Source organism: Pongo abelii, chromosome 3 (assembly GCF_028885655.2).
Source record: "Pongo abelii isolate AG06213 chromosome 3, NHGRI_mPonAbe1-v2.0_pri, whole genome shotgun sequence".
NCBI classification, from domain to species: Eukaryota; Metazoa; Chordata; class Mammalia; order Primates; family Hominidae; genus Pongo; species Pongo abelii.
In genome coordinates, this window is record NC_071988.2 from 41252121 (window position 1) to 41268646 (window position 16526).

A 16526-nucleotide genomic window follows, 5' to 3' on the forward strand; every position below is an offset into this window, starting at 1 on the left:
GGAGCATGCCTAGCCCTGAAGTGCTCCTTTTCTGGGTGATCCATGCTGTTCTTGTCCCTAGCAGTTGAGATACTTGCTTCTAGTTTCAAGTCCTCATGGACTTGCTTACTCACCCAGAGCCTGGCTTGCTGGGGCTGCAGCTCTCTGACTCTCCCATCTGACTGCCAAGGTTAATTCATCATCTTTGCAAGAGGCAAACGCTCCCTTTTGATAGGAAGAGCCACTTCCTATTTGGAGAACCAAAATCAGATGTCCTGTTACACAGAAACATGGACTGTTGACACTGCCCATGCCACTTTGTTTAATCACTACGGCTGACACTGTGTGGGTTTCTGTGGCACACTGGTCAGCACACAGTAAGTAGTAATACATTAAATTGGCTGTTGAATGTACCTGGGAATACACCATGAGCCAATTTTGTTTCTGTACAACCATTTTCCTGGGAATCAATGCAGCTCTTGGAAACTGCTTCAGGATACTACATATGAGCACACACTGCAGCAATGTTTTTGAAGATGTGAGGAGGAGGAAGACGTGCCAGTGGTTTAAGAAACAACATGGTTTTAAAATACAGCCTAATGTGTCTAGTAACACAGGTGTGCTACTTTGTCTTAAAATTAAATATTAACATGGCCAGAAATCTTCCTGTTTATTCCTGCTTCTAATAAAGCTAACTTTATGTGGTGTTTGGTTGGTTTTAATATGTCTAGAACACAAAAAGAAAAGCACTTCATCTCACAATACAACTTTAAAGCACCCTATTTTAGATACCTACAAAACGAAATTCTCATAATTATTGAGCTTCAACTATCAACATAATTAACATGGGCTTTAATTAAGTTTCTTTTTTTTTTCCCCACTAAAAAAAGAAAAAGAAAACTTACCATCTGCATTCACCCAGAAGCACATGCATGGTTGAAATCAGACCGTCTGGGTGTTTTGGACACAAAAGAAACCTTTGACCACTCTGATTTGAGCATATGAGTGTCAAGAACCCCCAGAACAGAGCCAATCCAAAACGCGCTACAGTGTTTCTATTCAGAGGCCATCAATGTGCCTCTTTAACGGTTTTTCAGAATCCCAGGAAATTGTGATTACATGGCATTAGCTTTTCATTTTCTGAAGAATGGATGAAAAGCATGAAAGTCCTCTTGACAATGTGAAGAAAAGTATTTTTGGTTCTGGTATAGTTCTGCTGTTTTCTGATAAACACTACACAGAAAATGCCTTTAAGATACCACACAATTATACATACAATTGTAACTCAGTGGTGCCCATGCTAGAGAGACTACAACCTTATCCAGGGAGAAAAAGACCCCCAAATGGCAATTATTCTCACTGAACAGTCACTTAGTCAAGGATGGTATTCATTCTAGCAATATCATGAATTTATTTTCCTTTCTCTGTGAGATGCTCTTATGTTACCATGGAAGTAATCTTAATTCAGCATTTTTTTTGGCAGGGTGGGGGTTGGCGGGAGTGATATTTCCAAGTAAATAACCGTAGGCTTTGACTGGAAATTTACTTCATCTAGCTGATTCTGTATTTGCTATATTGAAGAAGAAAGTACTTAATAGTCCATTGTGTGTACAAATTGTGAAAATAACATTGGTCTGGTTATACTACATGTGGACCAATAGTATTTACCAAATATCAATAAAAAGCACAAAGATTGGACCAGATTGTCAGTGGATTCTAAGAATATTTATGCAAACCCTAAGATTCCTGCAAGATTCAGGTAAGAAACCAAAGTAGAAATCATGGAATATTTTATGGCAAGATAAGGATTGAGGCTATCACCACTCACACTATTATCCATTAACTGTATTGCAAACTCATCAAATGATATTTAAGTCTCAGCAGAGACCTCAAAGGCTCTAAGCGTGTGCTTTTTGAATTTTAATGGTGTAAGAATTGCTTGGATAGGTGTTTATAAAAGATTCAGATTCTCAGATTTCCCTCAGAGATCGTTTTATTATATCTGGAGTGGGGCCCAGAAGCCTGCATCTGAAAAAATATACCAGATGATTCTGCAGCAGTGGTCTGTGTCGCTGTGTCACCCAGGCTGGAGTGTAGTGGCACGCCCACAACTCACTGCAGTGTTGACCTCCTGGGCTCAAGCGATCCTCCCACCTCAGCCTCCCAAGTAGCTGGGACTACAGGCATGCAGCACCATGCCCAGCTAATTTTTGTCTGTTTTATAGAGATGGGTTTTCACCATGTTGCCCAGGCTGGTCCCAATCTCCTGGGCTCAAGCAATCTGCCTGCCTCGGCCTCCCAAAGTGCTGGGATTACAGGTGTAAGTCACTGTGCCCAGCCTGTGGTTGACTCTTAAAGAAAATTTTTTAAAAGTACAACTATTGTATATCAACTAAAAATGAAAAGAAAAATACATTTAAAAAAGAAATATAACTTGGTTTTTTTAAATCCACTTGAAATATCCACCTAACCTTCAGATTGTCCCCATCTGTTGAAGTACTTGTACTCATCTTTTTAAGATTAATTCATCCCCAGGTTTGGATAAATATATATCTTTCCTGTCTCCATAGTAATGTAGTTATAAATGACCACTTCAATGTCACCTAGCTGGGAGAGCAAAGGAAATGCATTGTGACAAAACCCTACCACAGCCATACATATCTTGAAACAACTCAGGTTAGAATGGACTATCGTTGACCTTGGTATCTGCTTATTTTGCAATGATAGGGAAAATGGTATGTGATTTTTTTTCTCCCCTCTTCACCCATTTTGTATATCCTAGCTTCTCAAAGTGTGGTCTGTGGACCAGTAGCATCAGTATCACCTGAAAGTTTATTTGAAATACAGAATCTAAGGCCCTGCCCTGACCTACTGAATTACAATCTGCCCTGTGAACAAGATCCCTTGTGATCCCTGAGTATATGAAAGATGGAGGTGGTGAACAACAGCCATTTTTAGAAAGCAATAAATGAAAGAGTATAGGTTTCCTTACAGCCAAGTTAAGCATGCTGTGTGTAACATCGAAATGAACGAGTAAGTGCTATGGACTAAGGTAGACACTTTTCTTTTCCTTCTAAGATCATGTATTTGACATTACTACAAATGATCATTCTGGGCTCTATTGCCAACTTTTGCCCCTGAATCTGGGATAGCCCTGTGACTTGGGCTATCTCAGGATTCTTATTGCCATGACAGTATTTCACCATGGTTCACTGCTCTACCTCTCCCAATTCCCCTCCCACCTCCCTCCCTCCAGACACCAAGTCTCACTTCATCAGACTTGATGAGTCTTTCCTATAAGCAAGGCCCTGGGAGAGGGGCTGGAAAGAGGCAGATGCAAAAGAGAACCAAGAAGGACTCTGCCTGCTAAAAGATTGTGACAATAAGAACAAAGATGCAGGCCAGAGACAGTGGCTCACACCTATAATCCCAGCACTTTGGGAGGCCAACTTAGGAGGATCACTTGAGGTCAGGAGTTTGAGACCAGACTGGGCAACATAGCAAGACCTCATCTCTATAAAAATGTTTTAAAAAAATAATTATCCAGGCATGAAGGCACACACCGGTAGTCCCAGCTACTTGGGAGGTTGAGCCTTGAGCCCAGGAGTTCAAGGCTACAGTGAGCCATGATCATGCCACTGCTCTCCAACCTGGGTTAACAGTGAGATCCTGTCTCTAAAAAAATTGAGCCAAGATGGGGCTTGAGAGGTGCCAGGGCCCATTGTTAGCACCTTACAAGTATTAACACAGTCCATCTTTACAATAACCCTGTGGCATATGTACAGTCATTTGCTGAACACCACACAACTGGAAAGGCCACCCAACTGGGAAGGGGCAGAGGGTTGGCTGCAAAGGCTGTGCTCTGGATCACCATATAGGAAAATGGGAGCAAACTAGATGGTGACTGCTAGGGGAAGAGGAGCACATGAAGCTCCCACAAAACCCCCATCTCACAGTGTGTTAATCTTCATGTCAAGTGTGAAGCAAACACAGTTTCCTGCTTCCAAGTTCCACCCCTGCCTTGACTCCTGCACTCATTTCTCTTCAAAGGAACTACTGCCATTTCCACTGAGATTGGGTGTGTATAGAAACCACAGCACTGCAAGGCAGATAAGTGCTGTGGAAAGTAACAGCAGAGTGCCATGGAAGCGTGGAGAGCCAAGAGAGTAGTGCCCATCAGGGAACTGGGCCAAAATGAATCTACTTTGCAAATTAATTTCTAGGCTTCCTGAAGGAAGTGGCATTCGTCAAGCCATGTGGGTCATGCAGCTGGCTAAGGGGCAGAAGGCCCTCCAGGCAGTGGGCACAGTGCCAGTCAAGGTATAGTACTGGATAATGCTAAGTCATACCTAAAGTTGTGTTCAGCTGCTTGGAGGGGCAAGTGAGAGAGAGCATAGGAAGAGCAGTCACCCTCTCAGAGGTGACTTGTTTTGCTGTGTTATACAATAAAGACAGCAAAAGTCTTAAGTTCATTTCTAATTCACATGCTTGTTCATCAAGGCATGGTAACTCAACTTATAGTTTAGCCAGGAAGAGACATATTTACCATTGCATTGGAATCCCCTTCCCTGCTCAGAGGCAACTCCTACTTTGGAGCCTACCCTGGAATCTGAAAATGTCAGTTACCCACTTTCCCAGCTTCCGTTGCAGCTGGGACCAGAGATGCATCAGTGTCACTGTCTGAGGAGAGTCCATGTAGAAGACAGTGGCAGCAGAGGTGGCAGCTTGAAGAGCTGTCAGTGGCTGTGGTTTTAGTGCAAGTGTCCCCGGTTCTGTGTGAGTGGTGGGGGTCGTTCAAGTTGTGTATCTGGACCCACTACAACAGCAGTGCTGGCTTCGCAGGGCCAGTTTCAGAGCATGATCTGGGGCACGCACATACACACATGTACTGGTGCCTTCTGGCTCTATAGTCTGTAAGACTTCCTCTCCAGATGAACCGTTCAATATTCTTTAATACATTTCTTTTCTCTTTAAAACAGCCAGATTTGCTATATCTTGCTTGCAACTGAGAAGCGTGACTGATACTTTCAGTATGTTAGAGAATAAAGTGCATGCCCATAAGGACTTCAGAACTTAGCCCTTCCTTTTGTATACAGACTAGGTGATCTTGCACAAGTAATTTTAATTTTTTTTTTTTTTTTTTTTTGAGACAGAGTCTCACTCTGTTGCCCAGGCTGGAGTGCTGTGGCGCGATCTCGGCTCACTGTAACCTCCACCTCCTGAGTTCAAGTGATTCTCCTGCCTCAGCCTCTGAAGTAGCTGGGATTACAGATGTGCATCATCACGCCCAGCTAATTTTTGTATTTTTTAGTGGAGACGGGGTTTCACCATGTTGGCCAGGCTGATCTCGAACTCCTGACCTCAAGTGATCCACCTGCCTCAGCCTTCCAAAGTGCTAGGATTACAGGCATGAGCCACTGCGCCTGGCATAATTTTTTTTTTAAATGTTGGTGTTGTCTCGATTTTCTAAATCATTTGATGATAATGTTTGGACCTCATACTCTAGATTGTGCGGAGCTAGGACTGAAAGTGTGGGAACCTGTAGAACAGCTGTAATAAGAAACATAAGGAACAGGAGGAGACCCTTGTATGAAATTACACAAATCCAAGGTGTTTTCTCCTATGGGCCTTTCATGGAATTGCAAGAGGTAGAATAAAGGCCCAAATTATTTTGTTCTGTTACAAGAATACTGATTGCTAAACTCATATTCATTTAGGACTTTTGGGGGCTCCAAAATTTATCTACTCAAAATTAGCAGAATTGTATGGAGTGGTGTGAACATGGAGGCCCCAAACCAAAAGCAGCTGATTACATTTGCTATAGGTAAAACGAACTTCAGTGTGACAAAAAAGAATGCTCAAGAACATTGATGATTGTTTTCTTTTAAGCTAAGTTGCCCACTAAACTGTACCAGCAGTATACACTGCCGTATTATTGCCATAATGATCCCAGAAGAGATAGACTTTAAAATATGGTCATGTCAAGCCCGGTGGCTCATGCCTATAATCCCAGCATTTTGAGAGGCCAAGGCAGGCAGATCACTTGAGCCCAGGAGTTCAAGACCAACCTGGGCAACATAGTGAGACCCTGTCTCTAGAAAAAATTCAAAAATTAGCCAGGCATGATGCTGCATGCCTGTGATCCCAGCAACTCAGGAGGCTGATTTGGGAGGATCACTTGAACCCAGGAGGTTGAGGCTGCAGTGAGCCATGATAGTACCACTGTACTCTCTCCAGCCTGGGTGATGGAGTGAGACCCTGTCTCAATAAAATAAAATTAAATAAATATGGTCCTAAATTTATAAATTTGAGAAATCATCAAATTCACTCCTATGAGGAAAATCATTATTTCAATTGAAATATTAAATATTCAAACAACTTGACAGAACATACTGTAGAACAAGATTTATTTTTTTGTGTCCTCTACTATAATGTAAGCACTGTGATAGTAGGGTCTTTCCTTGTATATTTCCAAGATGTGCTCCCAGCCCATGGTAGGTGCTTAATCAAACTTGCCTAGAGGGAAGAGGCATCCATAACTCCCTTAGAATTTGGGAAGAAAAGTGTATTATATATAGTTTATTTTCCTGACCATATCTTTGCAGCACACTTTTATCAATGAGTATTTTTAGGTGGTAAAACAGGTTACTGTTTAGTGTCTATTCCTTTTCATTCCTACATAAATGAGTGCTAACTAACAAGTCATATCTCAGTTAGGTCTTGCTTGTTATACACATTACTTCTTATTTTAGGACTTTCTGTTTTCATTGTTGAACAGAAGTTAGTTAGACACAAAAGAACTTGACTTGGACAGTCTTGGATTTCTCCACGTAAGTCAGTATAAAGTATGTTTTATCTGATGATGTGACAGGATGTAAAGAAGTGTTTTAAATCTGGAAAACAATTTTAGTAAAGTATAAGGTTTTAGAAACCTCTATGAATCTCTAATGTTTTCCCTCTATTTTAAGCAGTTGAAGACCTCTTGAAAGATAGCTCTTAGACTTTCCAGAGAGAGTTTCTTTCTTTTTCCTTTTTTTTTTTTTTTTAAGACAGGGTCTTGCTTGGTTGCCCAGGCTGGAATGAAGTGGTGCAATCACAGTTTACTGCAGCCTCAACGACCTCCTGGGCTCAGGCAATCCTCCCATCTCAGCCTCCAGAGTAGCTGGGACTACAGTCATGAGCCACCATACGTGGCTAATTTTTTTTGTATTTTTTGTAGAAACGAGGTTTCACCATGTTGCCCAGGCTGGTCTCAAACTCTTGGACTCAAGCGAGCCACCCACCTTGGCCTCTCAAAGCACTTCCTTAATAATATGTTTCTTTTTGTAATAATACAAAATTCTAGTATGTACTGACTTAGAGCAGTGTATGTGTGTGTGTGTGTGTGTATGTGTGTGTCTCAGAAGTCCAAAGGTCAAAAAACACAAATCACCAGAAATCATCATAATTGAAATACTCTGAAACACATCTAATTCCAGTGGAATTAATTTCCTGATAGCATCTTTACATTATTGTAAAGATAATTTGGACTTTGATCCAAATGTTAAAAAATATATATAATTTTTTACATTTGGACTTTGATATTCTGCACAGGCTTATGAACCTACCCACTTCCCTTTACAAAATGATTAGAAGAAGAATTAAGTTAGAGCCAAATTGCCAAAATTTGACAAAAGATGAATACTGTAAATATTTTAAGAAAAAGTTCATGTTCTTTTACAAACAATTTTGGATTATCCATATTAAGCAAATATCTCAGGGTAGATCATTGTTCCTTATGATAACTGATTTAAGCCTTATTACTAGATGGTATAAAATCCCAGAATTGACAACTGAACCTACCAGAAGCACACAGTGATAAATTTTTCACAAACACTTTGAAATATTGATAAGTAGAAAATGTGCCTGTATTTCTCTTTTCCAATACATTTAACAGTGGTTGTATTTTAGAATGTAGGTGTTCTATTTATGCTGTTTAACTATTGATAATGTCTCTTTATGTATGAGCTGATATTTGTAAATGTGTGTATATTTATAAACATATATTTGTGTGTATATATGTACACACATAGATTGTATATATACATATTTATTACCATTCATGTCTCTTTTTGAAGAGGCTGAATTGTGTGCACAATTCCTGAACTTTTTTTTTATATATATATAGTTTAAGTTCTGTGATACATGTGCAGAACATGCAGGATTGTTACCCAGGTATACACATGCCATGGTGGTTTGCTGCACTGATCAACCCATCATCTACATTAGACATTTCTCCTAATGCTCTCCCTCCCCTAGCCCCCAAATCCCTGACAGGCCCCGGTGTGTGACGTTCCCCTCCCTGTGTCCATGTGTTCTCATTGTTCAACTCCCATCTATGAGTGAGAACATGTGGTGTTTGGTTTTCTGTTCCTGTGTTAGTTTGCTGAGAATGATGGTTTCCAGCTTCATCCATGTCCCTACAAAGGACATGAACTTACCCTTTTTTATGGCTGCATAGTATTCCATGGTGTATATGTGCCACATTTTCTTTACCCAGTCTATCATTGATGGGCATTTGGGTTGGCTCCAAGTCTTTGCTATTGTGAACTGTGCTGCCAGAAACATATGTGTGCATGTGTCTTTATAGCAGAATTATTTATAATTCTTTGGGTATATACCCAGTAATGGGATTGCTGGGTCAAATGGTATTTCTGGTTCTAGATCCTGGAGGAATTGCCACGCTGTCTTCCACAATGGTTGAACTAATTTACACTCCCACCAACAGTGTAAATGCGTTCCTATTTCTCCACATCCTCTCCAGCATCTGTTGTTTCCTGATTTTTTAATGATTAGCACTGTAACTGGCGTGAGATGGTATCTCATTGTGTTTTTGATTTGCATTTCTCTAATGACCAGTGATGATGAGCTTTTTGTTATATGTTTGTTGGCTGTATAAACGTCTTCTTTTGAGAAGTACCTGTTCATATCCTTTGCCCACTTTTTAATGGGGTTGTTTGTTTTCTTCTTGTAAATTTGTTTAAGTTCCTTGTAGATTCTGGATATTAGCCCTTTGTCAGATGGATAGATTGCAAAAGTTTTCTCCCATTCTGTAGGTTGCCTGTTTACTCTGATGACAGTTTCTTTTGCTGTGCAGAAGCTCTTTAGTTTAATTAGATCCCATTTGTCAATTTTGGCTTTTGTTCCCATTGCTTTTGGTGTGATAGTCATGAAGTCTTTGCCCATGCCTATGTCCTGAATGATACTGTCTTGGTTTCTTCTAGGGTTTTTATGGTTTTACGTCTTATGTTTAAGTCTTTAATCCATCTTGAGTTAATTTTTGTATAAGGTATAAGGAAGGGGTCCAGTTTCAGTTTTCTGCATGGCTAGCCAGTTTTCCCAACAGCGTTTATTAAATAGGGAATTATTTCCCCATTGCTTGTTTTTGTCAGGTTTGTCAAAGATCAGATGGTTGTAAATGTGTGGCATTATTTCTGAGGTCTCTGTTCTGTTCCATTGGTCTATATATCTGTTTTGGTACAAGGACCATGCTGTTTTGGTTACTGTAGCCTTGTAGTATAGTTTGAAGTCAGGTAGTGTGATACATCCAGATTTGTTCTTTTTGCTTAGGATTGTCTTAGCCATACAGGCTCTTTTTTGGTTCCATATGAAATTTAAAGTAGTTTTTTCTAATTCTGTGAAGGAAGACAATGGTAGCTTCATGGGGATAGCATTGAATCTATAAATTACTTTGGGCAGTATGGCCATTTTCATGATATTGGTTCTTCCTATCCATGAGCATGAAATGTTTTTCCATTTGTTTGTGTCCTCTCTTATTTCCTTGAGTGGTGGTTTGTAATTCTACACATCCTTCACATCCCCTGTAAGTTGTATTCCTAGGTATTTTATTCTCTTTGGAGCAATTGTGAATGGGAGTTCACTCATGATTTGGCTCTCTGTTTGTCTATTATTGTATAGGAATGCCTGTGATTTTTGCACATTGATTTTGTATCCTAAGACTTTGCTGAAGTTGCTTATCAGCTTAAGGAGATTTGGGGCTGAGATGATGGGGTTTTCTAAATATACAATCATGTCATCTGCAAACACAGACAATTTGACTTCCTGTCTTCCTATTTGAATACCCTTTATTCTTTCTCCTGCCTGATTGTCCTGGCCAGAACTTCCAATACTGTGTTGAATAGGAGTGGTGAGAGAGAGCATCCTTGTCTTGTGCTTGTTTTCAAAGGGAATGCTTCCAGCTTTTGCCCATTCAGTGTGATATCGGCTGTAGGTTTGTCATAAATAGCTCTTATTATTTTGAGATATGTTTCATCAATATCTAGTTTATTGAATTTTTAGCACGAAGGGGTTTTGAATTTTATCAAAGGCCTTTTCTGCATCTATTGAGATAATCATGTGGCTTTTGTTATTGGTTCTGTTTATGTGATGGATTATGTTTATTGATTTGTGTATGTTGAACCAGCCTTGCATCCTCAGGATGAAGCTGACTTGATCATGATGGATAAGCTTTTTGATGTGCTGCTGGATTCGGTTTGCCAGCATTTCATTCAGGATTTTCGCATCAATGTTCATTAGGGATATTGGCCTGAAATTTTCTTTTTTTGTTGTGTCTCTGCCAGGGATTGGTATCAGGATGATGCTAGCCTCATAAAATGAGTTAGGGAGGAGTCCCTGTTTTTCTATTGTTTGGAATAGAAACAGAAGGAATGGTATCAGCTCCTCTTTGTACCTCTGGTAGAATTTGGCTGTGAATCCATCTGGTCCTGGGCTTTTTTTGGTTGGTAGACTATTAATTGCTGCCTCAATTTCAGAACTTGTTATTGGTCTATTCAAGGATTCAACTTCTTCCTGGTTTAGTCTTGAGAGGGTGTATGTGTCCAGGAATTTATCTATTTCTTTTAGATTTTCTAGTTTATTTGCATAGAGGTGTTTATGGTATTCTCTGATGGTAGTTTGTATTTCTGTGGGGTCAGTGGTGATATCCCCTTTATCATTTTTTATTGTGTCTATTTGATTCTTTGCTCTTTTCTTCTTTATTAGTCTGGCTAATGGTCTATTTTGTTAATCTTTTCAAAAAACCAGCTCCTGGATTCATTGATTTTTTGATTTTTCGTGTCTCTATCTCCTTCAATTCTGCTCTGATCTCAGTTACTTCTTGTGTTCTGCTACCTTTTGAATTTGTTTGCTCTTTCTTCTCTAGTTCTTTTAATTGTGATGTTAGGTTGTCAGTTTTAGATCTTTCACTTTTTCCTGTGGGCATTTAGTTCTATAAATTTCCCTGTAAACACTGCTTTAGCTGTGTCCCAGAGATGCTCGTACATGGTGTCTTTGTTCTCATTGGGTTCAAATAACATATTTATTTGTGCCTTAATTTTATTATTTGCCCAGTAGTCACTCAGGAGCAGGTTGTTCAGTTTCCCATGTAGTTGTGTGGTTTTGAGTGAGTTTCTTAATCCCGAGTTCTAGTTTGATTGCACTGTGGTCTGAGAGACTGTTTGTTTTGATTTCTGTTCTTTTGCATTTGCTGAGGAGTGTTTTACATCCAATTATGTCATCAATTTTAGAATAAGTGCTATGTGGTGCTGAGAAGAATGTATATTCTGTTGATTTGGGATGGGGAGTTCTGTAGATGTCTGTTAGGTCTGCTTGGTCCAGAGCTGAGTTCAAGTCCTGAATATCCTTGTTAATTTTCTGTCTCGTTGATCTGTCTAATATTGACAGTGGAGTGTTAAAATCTCCCACTATTATTGTGTGGGAGTCTAAGTCTCTTTGTAGGTCTCTAAGAACTTGCTCTATGAATCTGGGTGCTCCTGTATTGGGTGCATATATATTTAGGGTAGTTAGCTCTTCTTGTTGCATTGATCACTTTACCATTATGTAATGCCCTTCTTTGTCTTTTTTGATCTTTGTTGGCTTAAAGTCTGTTTTATCAGAGACTAGGATTGCAACCCTTGCTTTTTTGTTTGTTTGTTTTTTGCTTTCCATTTGCTTGGTAAATATTCCTCCATCCTTTTATTTTGAGCTTACATGTGTCTTTGCACATGAGATGGGTCTCCTGAATACAGCACACCAATGGGTCTTGACTCTTTATCCAATTTGCCAGTCTGTGTCTTTTAATTGGGGCATTTAGCCCATTTGCATTTAAGGTTAACATTGTTATGTGTTAGTTTGATCCTGTCATTATGATGCTAGCTGGTTATTTTGCCCATTCGTTGATGCAGTTTCTTCATAGTGTTAATGGTCTTTACAATTTGGTATGTTTTTGTAGTGGCTGGTACTGATTGTCCTTTCTATATTTAGTGCTTCCTTCAGGAGCTCTTGTAAGGCAGGACTGGTGGTGACAAAATCTCTCAGCATTTGCTTATCTGTAAAGGATTTTATTTCTCCTTCATTTATGAAGCTTAGTTTGGCTGGATATGAAATTCTGGGTTAAAAATTCTTTTCTTTAAGAATGTTGAATATTGGCCCCCACTCTCTTCTGGCTTGTAGGGTTTCTTCAGAGAGATCCACTGTTAGTCTGATGGGCTTCCCTTTGTGGATAACCCGACCTGTCTCTCTGGATGCCCTTAACATTTTTTCCTTCATTTCAACCTTGGTGAATCTGATGATTATGTGTCTTGAGGTTGCTCTTCTCCTAGAGTATCCTTGTGGTGTTCTCTGTATTTCCTGAATTTGAATATTGGCCTGTCTTGCTAGGTTGGGGAAGTTCTCCTGGATAATATCCTAAAGAGTGTTTTCCAACTTGGTTCCATTCTCTCCATCACTTTCAGGTAAATCAAACGTAGGTTTGGTCTTTTCACATAGTCTCATATTTCTTGGAACCTTTGTTCATTCTTTTTCATTCTTTTTCCTTTAATCTTGTCTTCACGCTTTATCTCATTAAGTTGATCTTCAATCTCTAATATCCTTTCTTCCACTTCATCGATTTGGCTATTGATACTTGTGTATGCTTCACAAAGTCCTTGTGCTGTGTTTTTCGGCTCCATCAGGTCATTTATGTTCTTCTCTAAACTGGTTATTCTAGTTAGCAATTTCTCTAACCTTTTTTCAAGGTTCTTAGCTTTCTTGCATTGGGTTAGAACATGCTCCTTTAGCTTGGAGGAGTTTGTTATTACCCATCTGCTGAAGCCTTCTTCTGTCAATTCGTCAAACTCATTCTCTGTCCAGTTTTGTTCCCTTGCTCGCAAGAAGTTGTGATCCTTTGGAGGAGAAGAGATGTTCTGGTTTTTGGAATTTTCAGCCTTTTTGCACTGGTTTTCCTCATCTTCTTGGATTTATCTACCTTCGTTCTTTGATGTTAGTGACCTGTGGATGGGGTTTTTGTGTGGACATCCTTTTTGTTGATGTTGATGCTATTCCTTTCTGTTGGTTAGTTTTCTTTCTAACAGTCAGGCCTCTCTGCTGCAGGTCTGCTGGAGTTTGCTGGAGGTCCACTCCAGACCCTGTTTGCCTGGGTATCAACAGTGGATGCTGCAGAACAGCAAAGATTGCTGCCTGGTCCTTCCTCTGGAAACTTCATCCCAGAGGGTCACCCACCAGATGCCAGCCAGAACTGTCCTGTATGAGGTGTCTGTTGACCCCTGCTGGGAGGTGTCTCCCCATAAGGAGGCACGGGAGTCAGGGACCCACTTGAGGAGGCAGTCTGTCCCTTAGCAGAGCTCAAGCACTGTGCTTGGTAGATCCACTGCTCTCTTCAGAGCTGGCAAGCAGGAACATTTAAGTCTGCTGAAGCTGTGCCCACAGTGGCCCCTTCCCCCAGGTGCTCTGTCCCAGGGAGATGGTAGTTTTATCTAGAAGCCCCTGACTGGGGCTGCTGCCTTCTTTCAGAGATGCCCTGCCCAGAGAGGAGGAATCTAGAGAGGCAATCTAGCTACAGATGCTTTGTAGAGCTGCAGTGGGCTCCACCCAGTTCAAACTTCCCAGCAGCTTTGTTTACACTATGAGGGGAAAACCACCTACTCATGCCTCAGTAATGGTGGATGCCCCTCCCCCCCACCAAGGTCAAGCATCCCAGGTCAACTTCAGACTGCTGTGCTGGCAGCGAGAATTTCAAGCCAGTGGATCTCAGTTTTCTGGGCTCCATGGTGGTGAGATTTGCTGAGCTAGACCACTTGGCTCCCTGACTTCAGCCCCCTTTCCTGGGGAGTGAAGGTTGTGTCTGGCTGACATTCCAGGTGCCACTGAGGTATGAAAAAAAAAACAACTCCTGCAGCTAGCTCAGTGTCTGCCCAAATGGCCTCCAAGTTTTGTGCTTGAAACCCAGGGCCCTGGTGGCATAGGTACCCAAGGGAATCTCCTGGTCTGCAGGTTGCAAAGACCATGGGAAAAGTGTAGCATCTGGGCTGGAATGCACCATTCCTCACAGCACAGTCCCTCATGGCTTCCCTTGGCTAGGGGAAGGAGTTCCCCGACCCCTTGCACTTCCCAGGTGAGGTGACACCCCACCCTGCTTCAGCTTGCCCTCAATGGGCTGCACCCACTGTGTAACCAGTCCCAGTGAGATGGGCCGTGTACCTCAGCTGGAAATGCAACCCGGGCGTGGTGGTTCATGCCTGTAATCCCAACATTTTGAGAGGATGAGGTGGGTGGATGGCCTGAGGTCAGGAGTTCTAGACTAGCCTGGCCAACATGGCGAAACCCTGTCTCTCCTAAAAATACAAAATTAGCCAGGCGTGATGGTGCATGCCTGTAATGCCAGCTACTTGGTAGGCTGAGGCAGGGTAATTGCCTGAACCTAGGAGGCAGAGGTTGCAGTGAGCCAACATCACGCCACTGCACTCCAGCCTGGGCAATGAGAGTGAAACGCAGTCTCAAAAAAAAAAAAAAAAAAAAAAAGGAAATGCAGAAATCACTTACCTTCTGCTGGGAGGTGCAGGCCAGAGCTGTTCCTATTTGGCTATCTTGCCAGCCACTCCTACAGTAGATTTTTATTTTGAGACAGGCTGTCATTCTGTTGCCCAGGCTGCAGTGCAGTAGAGCAATCATGGCTCACTGAAGCCTCCAGCTCCTGGGCTCAAGTGATCCTCCCACCTCAGCCTCCCGAGTAGCTACAACTACAGGCTCACACCACCATACCAGGCTAATTTTTTTTTCTTTTTTTTTTTTTGGTAGAGATGTGCTTTCTTCAGGTTGCCCAGGCTGGTCTTGAACTCCTTGACTCAAGTGATCTGCAAAGTGCTGGGACTACAGGCTTGAACCACAGTGCCCAGCTTATTCCTGAACTTTTTAAATTATAATATAGTTAACAGAGTGTTAAATTACTGGAGATTGAAGAATAAGAGTGGAAAAAGAGCATTTGGTAATATCTTTTTTTTTTTTTTTTTTTGAGACAGAGTCTTGCTCTGTCACCCAGGCTGGAGTGCAGTGGCGCGATCTCGGCTCACTGCAAGCTTCACCTCCCGGGTTCATGGCATTCTCCTGCCTCAGCCTCCCGAGTAACTGGGACTACAGGCGCCTGCCACCACACCAAAAATACACTAATTTTTGTATTTTCAGTAGAGACGGGGTTTTGCCATGGTCTCGATCTCCTGACCTCATGATCCACACGCCTCAGCCTCCGAAACTGCTGGGATTACAGGCGTGAGCCACGGCGCCCGGCCTAGCATTTGGTAATATGTTGATGTTGCTGGTTTTGTTTTAGGAATGTGTTTCCCTCATGAATTCCAGGAGCACAGGTGGTTGGAAGGGCTCTCTTGACAGTGATTTCATAGCTCATCATCAGATCACAGCATAAGACTGAAGGCTTGACTCATCTTTCTTCTCGTCTTTAGTTTGCCCATTTGTAAAAGGAGAGAGATTTTGCTGGAGGATATTTGAGGACTCTTTTATCTCTAACATCCTGTGAGTTGCAAACATTATTAACTATTGTTACCTTTCATGACAGCAGGTAGTTGAATCCAAATTGCATTCTCTTTTCTAGTTAATGTGTTTCAGCCTTCTGCGATTTTGTATTAGACAAGAAATATATGGGATCCTCTTTTTCCTGACATGAGGGAATACAGCTGGTGGGGTAATTTGCATCTCTCTTGGGTACCTAGATATACTTTAACATCATCTGGTTTCTTCTGAAGACTTGAGGTGTCTGAACGGGATAGTACTAAAGTCACTGTTAAGTCAAGACCAGGCCAAGAAAAACTTCCTTTGTATCTGCAAAATAAAACACACAATGTTTTAATACTAAAGATTTTTAAGCCCACTCTATTGGCTAGGAATGGCTTTCTTATATCTTTTCTTTCTTTTTTTTTTTTTTTTTTTTTGAGATGGATTCTTATCCTGTCACCCAGGCTGGAGTACATGGTGTGATCTTGGCTCACTGCAACCTCTGCCTCCCAGGTTCAAGTGATTCTCCTGCCCCAGCCTCCCAGGTAGCCAGGATTACAGGCGTGTGCCACCATGCTTGGCTAATTTTTGTATTTTTTGGTAGAAATGGGGTTTCACCATGTTGAACAGGCTGGTCTTGAACTCCTGACCTCAAGTGACCCGCCTGCCTCGGCCTCCCAAAGTGCTGGGATTACAGATGTGAGCCACTGCGCCTGGCTCATAGTATC

General features: G+C 41.4%; 1 long non-coding RNA gene across 2 annotated transcripts in view; it reads right to left on the reverse strand.

Annotated features, from left to right (window-relative positions):
* Nucleotides 1–10591: 10591 nt before the first annotated feature.
* Nucleotides 10592–16526, reverse strand: part of LOC129058956 (uncharacterized) — a 29197-nt gene continuing 23262 nt past the window's right edge. For both annotated transcript variants that reach the window (XR_008524459.2, XR_008524461.2), the window contains one exon: nt 10592–16125. This is a non-coding gene — a long non-coding RNA (uncharacterized LOC129058956). The remainder of the gene's footprint in view (nt 16126–16526) is intronic.